General features: G+C 48.6%; 1 protein-coding gene and 1 long non-coding RNA gene across 4 annotated transcripts in view; one reads left to right on the top strand and one right to left on the bottom strand.

The window, feature by feature from the left end:
• The window catches only part of ASB13 (ankyrin repeat and SOCS box containing 13), a 26,052-nt gene that overhangs the window by 13,192 nt on the left and 6,973 nt on the right, over positions 1 to 5,887 (bottom strand). The gene's annotated exons all lie outside the window — the stretch shown is intronic.
• The window catches only part of LOC102977136 (uncharacterized), a 12,083-nt gene that overhangs the window by 5,274 nt on the left and 922 nt on the right, over positions 1 to 5,887 (top strand). The window contains exon 2 of the long non-coding RNA XR_447458.4: positions 1,768 to 1,933. This is a non-coding gene — a long non-coding RNA (uncharacterized lncRNA). The remainder of the gene's footprint in view (positions 1 to 1,767; positions 1,934 to 5,887) is intronic.

The raw sequence follows: 5,887 nt of genomic DNA, 5'->3' as shown, positions 1-5,887 counted from the left end.
CGAACCCGGTTCCCCTGCATCGGCAGGCAGACGCGCAACCACTGCGCCACCAGGGAAGCCCTATTTAAGTTTTTTAAATAATTCAATCTTTTCATTTGTTATAAATGTATTCAGACTTTTTTTTTTTTTGAGTCCATTTTGGTAGTTGGTAGTTTGTCTTTTTAGGAATTTGTCCACTTAATGTACATTATCTAATTTTTTGGCATACAATTTGTTATGGACTGAACTGTGCCCCCTGCCACAAAATCCATATGTTGAAGCCATAACCCCTAATACCTCAGAATGTGACTGTATTTGGAGATGTAACTTAGTCACAGAAGTAATTAAGTTAAAGTGAGGCCATTAGTGTGGGCCCTAATCCAATCTGACTGGTGCCCTTATAAGAGGAGATTAGGACACACAGACACCAGGGATGAGTATGAACAGAGGAGAGACCATGTGAGGACATGCAAGAAGGCGCTGTCTGCAAGCACAGGAGAGAAGCCTCAGGAGAAATCAAGCCTGCCGGCACCTTGATCTTGGACGTCCAGCCTCCAGAACCTGAGAAATAAATGTGTTGTTTAAGCCTCCAGTCTGTGGTGTTCTGGTATGGCAGCCCAAGCAGACTAATGAACAATTGCTTATAGTATTCCCTATAATCATTTTATGTCTGTAATATCCATAATAACATCCCCTCTTTCATTGCTGATTTTGTAATTTGAGGCTTCCCCCCACCCTTGGTCAGTTTAACTAAAGGCTTGTCAATTTTGTTGATCTTTTCAAAGAACCAACTTCTGTTTTGTTGATATTCTGCATTGTTTTTCTATTTTCTATTTCATTAATTTCCTCTCTAATCTTTATTATTTTTTTCCTTCTGCTTTCTATAGGTTTAGTTTGCTTTTCCATTTCCAGTGTCTTAAGATGAAAGGTTATTAGGTATTGATTTGAGCTCTTTCTTTAATGTAAACGTTTACAGCTATAAATCTCTAAGTATGGCATGAGTTGCAGCTTATAAGTTTTGGTATGTTATCTCTTCATTTTCATTCATCTCAAGCTATAATTATTTATTTTTGCATTCCAACCTCGTAAAATACATGTTCAACAACGATGTGTTGATTAAGAAATAAACAAAGGCACGACTCCTCTCCCAAAAAGGAGTAAAATTCTCTAACATCCCCCCTTTCTTCCACAATGCCTTACCTCTCCCCCTCCCCCGCCCAGCCATCAGCTCTAGAGAACCAGGTGCACGAGATGCAGTACCCTGACCTCCCATGTTTTAGCCAAGGGTTCTCAAACTGCAGCTTCCATCAGCATCGCCTGGAGGGCTTGTGAAATCGCAGGCTGCTGAGCCCCACCCCCAGAGCTGAGTCAGGGGGTCTTGGTGGGGCCTGGGAATCTGAGTTTCTAAAAAGTGCCCAGACGATGCTGATGCAGCTGGTCTGGGGACCACACCTGAGAACCGACACCACTTCTCCCTCTGAACAAAGCCCCCTTCTCCCCACCTCTGGCCTCTCTATCTCACCTTCCACCCCTCCCTGCTCATCCTAGATAACGCCTGCTTGTTCCTTTCCTGACTGAAGTGCAGTGGTCAGGTTTGCAGGAGGACTTGCCCAGCCTCAGCCCCATCTGTACTGGGTGAGCCCCTCGTCTGTGCCTCCACCAGGGCTTACTGTGCTGTGGTCCCCACCTGGTTGCCTGCCGTGCAGCAGAAGTAGACTAGTAGTGCTGTGTATCCATCCCACCCAGACAAGCAGTCTAAGTTAATCACAGGATTCCCATTTCCCGTAGGACGTCTGACCCAACTCCAGTGAACGACACATGAGGGAGAGGCTGCTGAGAGCGTTCACAGTTTCGACACACCCCTCGCCCCCGATGTTGCCTAGACGTGAGCTGGGAAGTGCCATGGCCATCGGGCCACCTGCCTAACATCGGCTCTGAGGATGGGAAGCACCAGGTAAGTCACTGGTCACGTGGGGCCTGCAGCCCTGACAGCCAGGCTTCCTGTGGTGTGAGGGTGATGTTTCTTTACGGTTTAAGCCAGGTGCAGACAAATGCATGCAAACTCAGAGTGTAAACTCCCCAGATGCAGAAAACTACAGGATGTTTTCTCAACACCCGTCAGAGCACCTGGGATACAGGGCAGTCTTCTAGACACTCTTTTAAAACGTCATAAATGACAACAGTGCTGGATTATGCTGACACATCCTTATTGTCAAGCCCCAACTTCGGCAGACGACCACATTACACACCTCTTCATAATAAGCAGTTTCCTTTTAGTATAACTACATTTTATTATCACATCTCCCTAGAAAACCTTCTGATCAACCACATGGTTCCCAAGTCTTATCAGAAGCACTTTCGCGAACCATATCTGGGGTGAATGTATTTCCTTGGTAGATGGATAACCTCCTGGGTTGTGTTGATGACTGTCCCCTCTTGGAGATCCCCTCATTTCTGCTGACCTACAGCCCTACCCCACCCCCGCAGTGGAGCCACGTGATGCGTGGCTCAGGGTTCTCCAGAGCCAAACCGCTCAGGGCTAAAGCTCAGCGTGGCCATTTATTAGCTTGTGCGAGAAATAGCTTCCCTGTCAGTTCTGTCACCTGTAAATTGGGATAATAATATAGTTCATTCATCAGTGGGTTAGGAAAATTAAATGAATGAAAGTAAAAGCACTTAGCATTGGGCCCGGCACAGAGTAAGTGCTCCATAAATGGAGTCTATTTGTGGTATTTTAACCCCCTCGTTGTACCTAACTATGCGACCCCACAGGGGTCATGGGGGGCCGGGGAAGTGAAGGGAGGACCGGAACGCAGAGGAAGATCTGATCCCCACAAATGTAAAAGCCAAGCTTGGGGAACTTCTTACTTACTGTCCCAGGAGTAAGTAAGTAAGCCAAGCTTGGGGACCCCAGTATGTCTCCCAGTCGTGATGAATGGCCGCCTGCATGCCTGTCTTGCAGGGTGGGTCGTGGAAAGCAGCTGTGGATCACTCTCAAGTCAGTCTGGGGGGAGCAGAACCCCAAGGGCAGGCTGAGTAAAATGAGGAGTGCAGGGCGAGTCCTGGGTCCTGCAGGAAGGAGGAAAGTGCAGCTCAGGAAGGCAGTGCAGGGAAGGCCTGAGCATCCCTCAGCAGCCCATGCAGGTAGATGCAGCCTCTCCCACGGCGTTGCACAGAGACAGATGGACATGGCAAGCAGCAGGTCATAGTCATGGGCGGGGGAGGGTGGGGAAACAACTCAATACAACAGGACAGGACGACTGCGATAGTCGTGGAACAGGTCACGCTACGGGAACTTAGAAGCAAGACATCCCATCAGGAAAGCATCACGGAGGAGGCGGGGCTGCGGTGAGCCTGCTGGGCATCACTGGCTTGGCTCTGTTCTCAGCACCTGGCACAGTGTGAGGCCCAAAAAAGATGCTCACGTCACTTGCTTGTTGAGTGCATAAGGGACGAATGAATGGAAGGAATTACTAATGTGAATTATAAAGTGTGGACATAAAATTAGATTTTCTTTAAAAAAATTTTATCTCTTTATGACCAGTCTATAGAGGAAGTGCAACTTACTGGGAACCATATTTCCTAGTGAATAAACATCAGCTGCAGTTGTCTTAGCAGCAACTGAGGGCAGAGATCAGAAGCAGCAGGTGTGATAACACAGGAGAGCACTGTGTGCACCAAAGAGCACAGTCAACAGTGAAAAGGCACCTATAGGGTGGGGAGGAATATTTGTAAACCATGTATATCAGAATATATAAAGAATGCCTACAACTCAACAACATAAATAACCCAATTAAAAAATTAACAAAGGACTTAAATAGGTATTTCTCTAAAAAAGATATACAAATGGTCAACAGGCACATGAAAAGATATTCAATATCACCGGTTATCAGAGAAATGCAAATTAAAACCACAGTGAGATACCACCTCACACCAATTAGGATGGCTACTATCAAAAAACAAAAAATAGGGCTTCCCTGGTGGCGCAGTGGTTGAGAGTCCGCCTGCCGATGCAGGGGACACGGGTTCATGCCCCGGTCCGGGAAGATCCCACGTGCCGCGGAGCGGCTGGGCCCACGAGCCAGGGCCGCTGAGCCTGCGCGTCCGGAGCCTGTGCTCCGCAACGGGAGAGGCCACAACAGTGAGAGGCCCGCGTACCGCAAAAAACAAATAAATAAATAAATGTTGGCAAAGATGTGGAGAGATTGGAACGTTTGTGCATTGTTGGTGGGAATGTAAAGTGGTGCAAGGACTTTGGACAAGAGTATTCTGGTTCCTCAAAAATTCAAACGGAACTACCATACAATCCAGCAATTTTTATCCTAAGAAAATGCAAACACTAACTCGATAAGATATGTGCACCCCTATTCACTGCTGTATTATTTACAATAGGCATGACATGGAAACAACCTAAGTGTCCATGGAGGGATGAATGGATAAAGAAGATGTGATATATACACACAATGGAATATTACTCAGCCTTAAAAACGAAAGAGATTCTGTCACAGGCTACAACGTAAATGAACCTTGAGGACATGATGCTCAGTGAAATAAGCAAGTCACAAAAGACAAATATTGTACAATTCCACTTATACGAGGTTCCTAGAATCAAAGTCGTAGAGACAGAAAATGGAATAGTGGCTGCCGGGGGTGGGGAAGGGGAGAAATGGGAAGGTGAACAGGTGCAGAGTTTCCTGGGTTATAAGATGAAAAAATTCTGGAGCTCTGTTGTACCAAAATGTGCATGTAGTTAATACTGCTGAACTGCACACTTAAAATTTACCATCTTAACCATTTCTATGTTTTTAGCCACAATTAAAACTTTAAAAGTTATTTTTTTAAATGTCACTTTTTAAAAAATTTTATTTATTTATTTTTGGCTGCGTTGGGTCTTCGATGCTGCACATGGGTTTTCTCTAGTTGCGGCGAGCGGGGGCTACTCTTCGTTGCGGTGCGCGGGCTTCTCATTGCAGTGGCTTCTCTTGTTGCAGAGCACAGGCTCTAGGCGCGTGGGCTCCAGTAGTTGTGGCACGCGGACTCAGTAGTTGTGGCTCACGGGCTCTAGAGCACAGGCTCAGTAGTTGTGGCGCACGGGCTTAGTTGCTCCGCGGCATGTGGGATCTTCCCGGACCAGGGCTCGAACCCGTGTCCCCTGCGTTGGCAGGCAGATTCTTAAGCACTGCGCCACCAGGGAAGCCCTAAAAATTATTTTTTAAAGAAGTAACAAAGATGGAGGAGGCCCCGGAGATGGGGGAGGTTGTCACCCACAGCTGGTACCAACCACAGGCTGTCATCGGGGGGACACCTTTACAGTGGGAGGTGGGGGTCAGGGGGAGGTGGTAGCCTCAATGGTCTCTGGAGACCCCGAGAAGCACAGGGGAGGGGAGAGCCACCCCAGAGATAAAGAACACGGGGTGCCTGGTGGCCCACGGAGCTGCAGCTGCATGAAGGAGCGCTGGTCCTCAGTGGGAAGCTCAGAGGCATCCACCCCCGACCCCCTCCCCCGACCCCTCACCAGAGAGAAGATGGGGGATGGCTGACATGTACTTATCAACTTTAAAGCAAAAAGACATCTGCTAGCAGGGAAGAGAGGCAGGTAAATGCTGTACGTTAGTCAACCCACTGACCTCAGGCTTTGTTTCTGGCCCTGTGCCTGGACCCCACTTGTGACCAGATGCCCCCACCCCTGTACCATCCCCCTGGGAGAGGGGCCACCCTGGAAACCTGAGACCCTCCCTCTGGCAAGTTCCCTCGGGGATGAGCCTTCCCCTAAATCCCAGCCCTGCCACATAAGTGGTCTCCTAGCACCCCCTTCCCGTCACCCTCCCTCCCTCCCTTCCTCCCGTCAACAGCCCCCTCTCGCGCCCCCCCCCCCCCCCCCCCCCCCCCCCCCCCCCCCCCCCCCCCC

Source organism: Physeter macrocephalus, chromosome 11 (assembly GCF_002837175.3).
Source record: "Physeter macrocephalus isolate SW-GA chromosome 11, ASM283717v5, whole genome shotgun sequence".
NCBI lineage: Eukaryota > Metazoa > Chordata > Mammalia > Artiodactyla > Physeteridae > Physeter > Physeter macrocephalus.
This window is presented reverse-complemented; position numbering and strand designations above follow the sequence as displayed.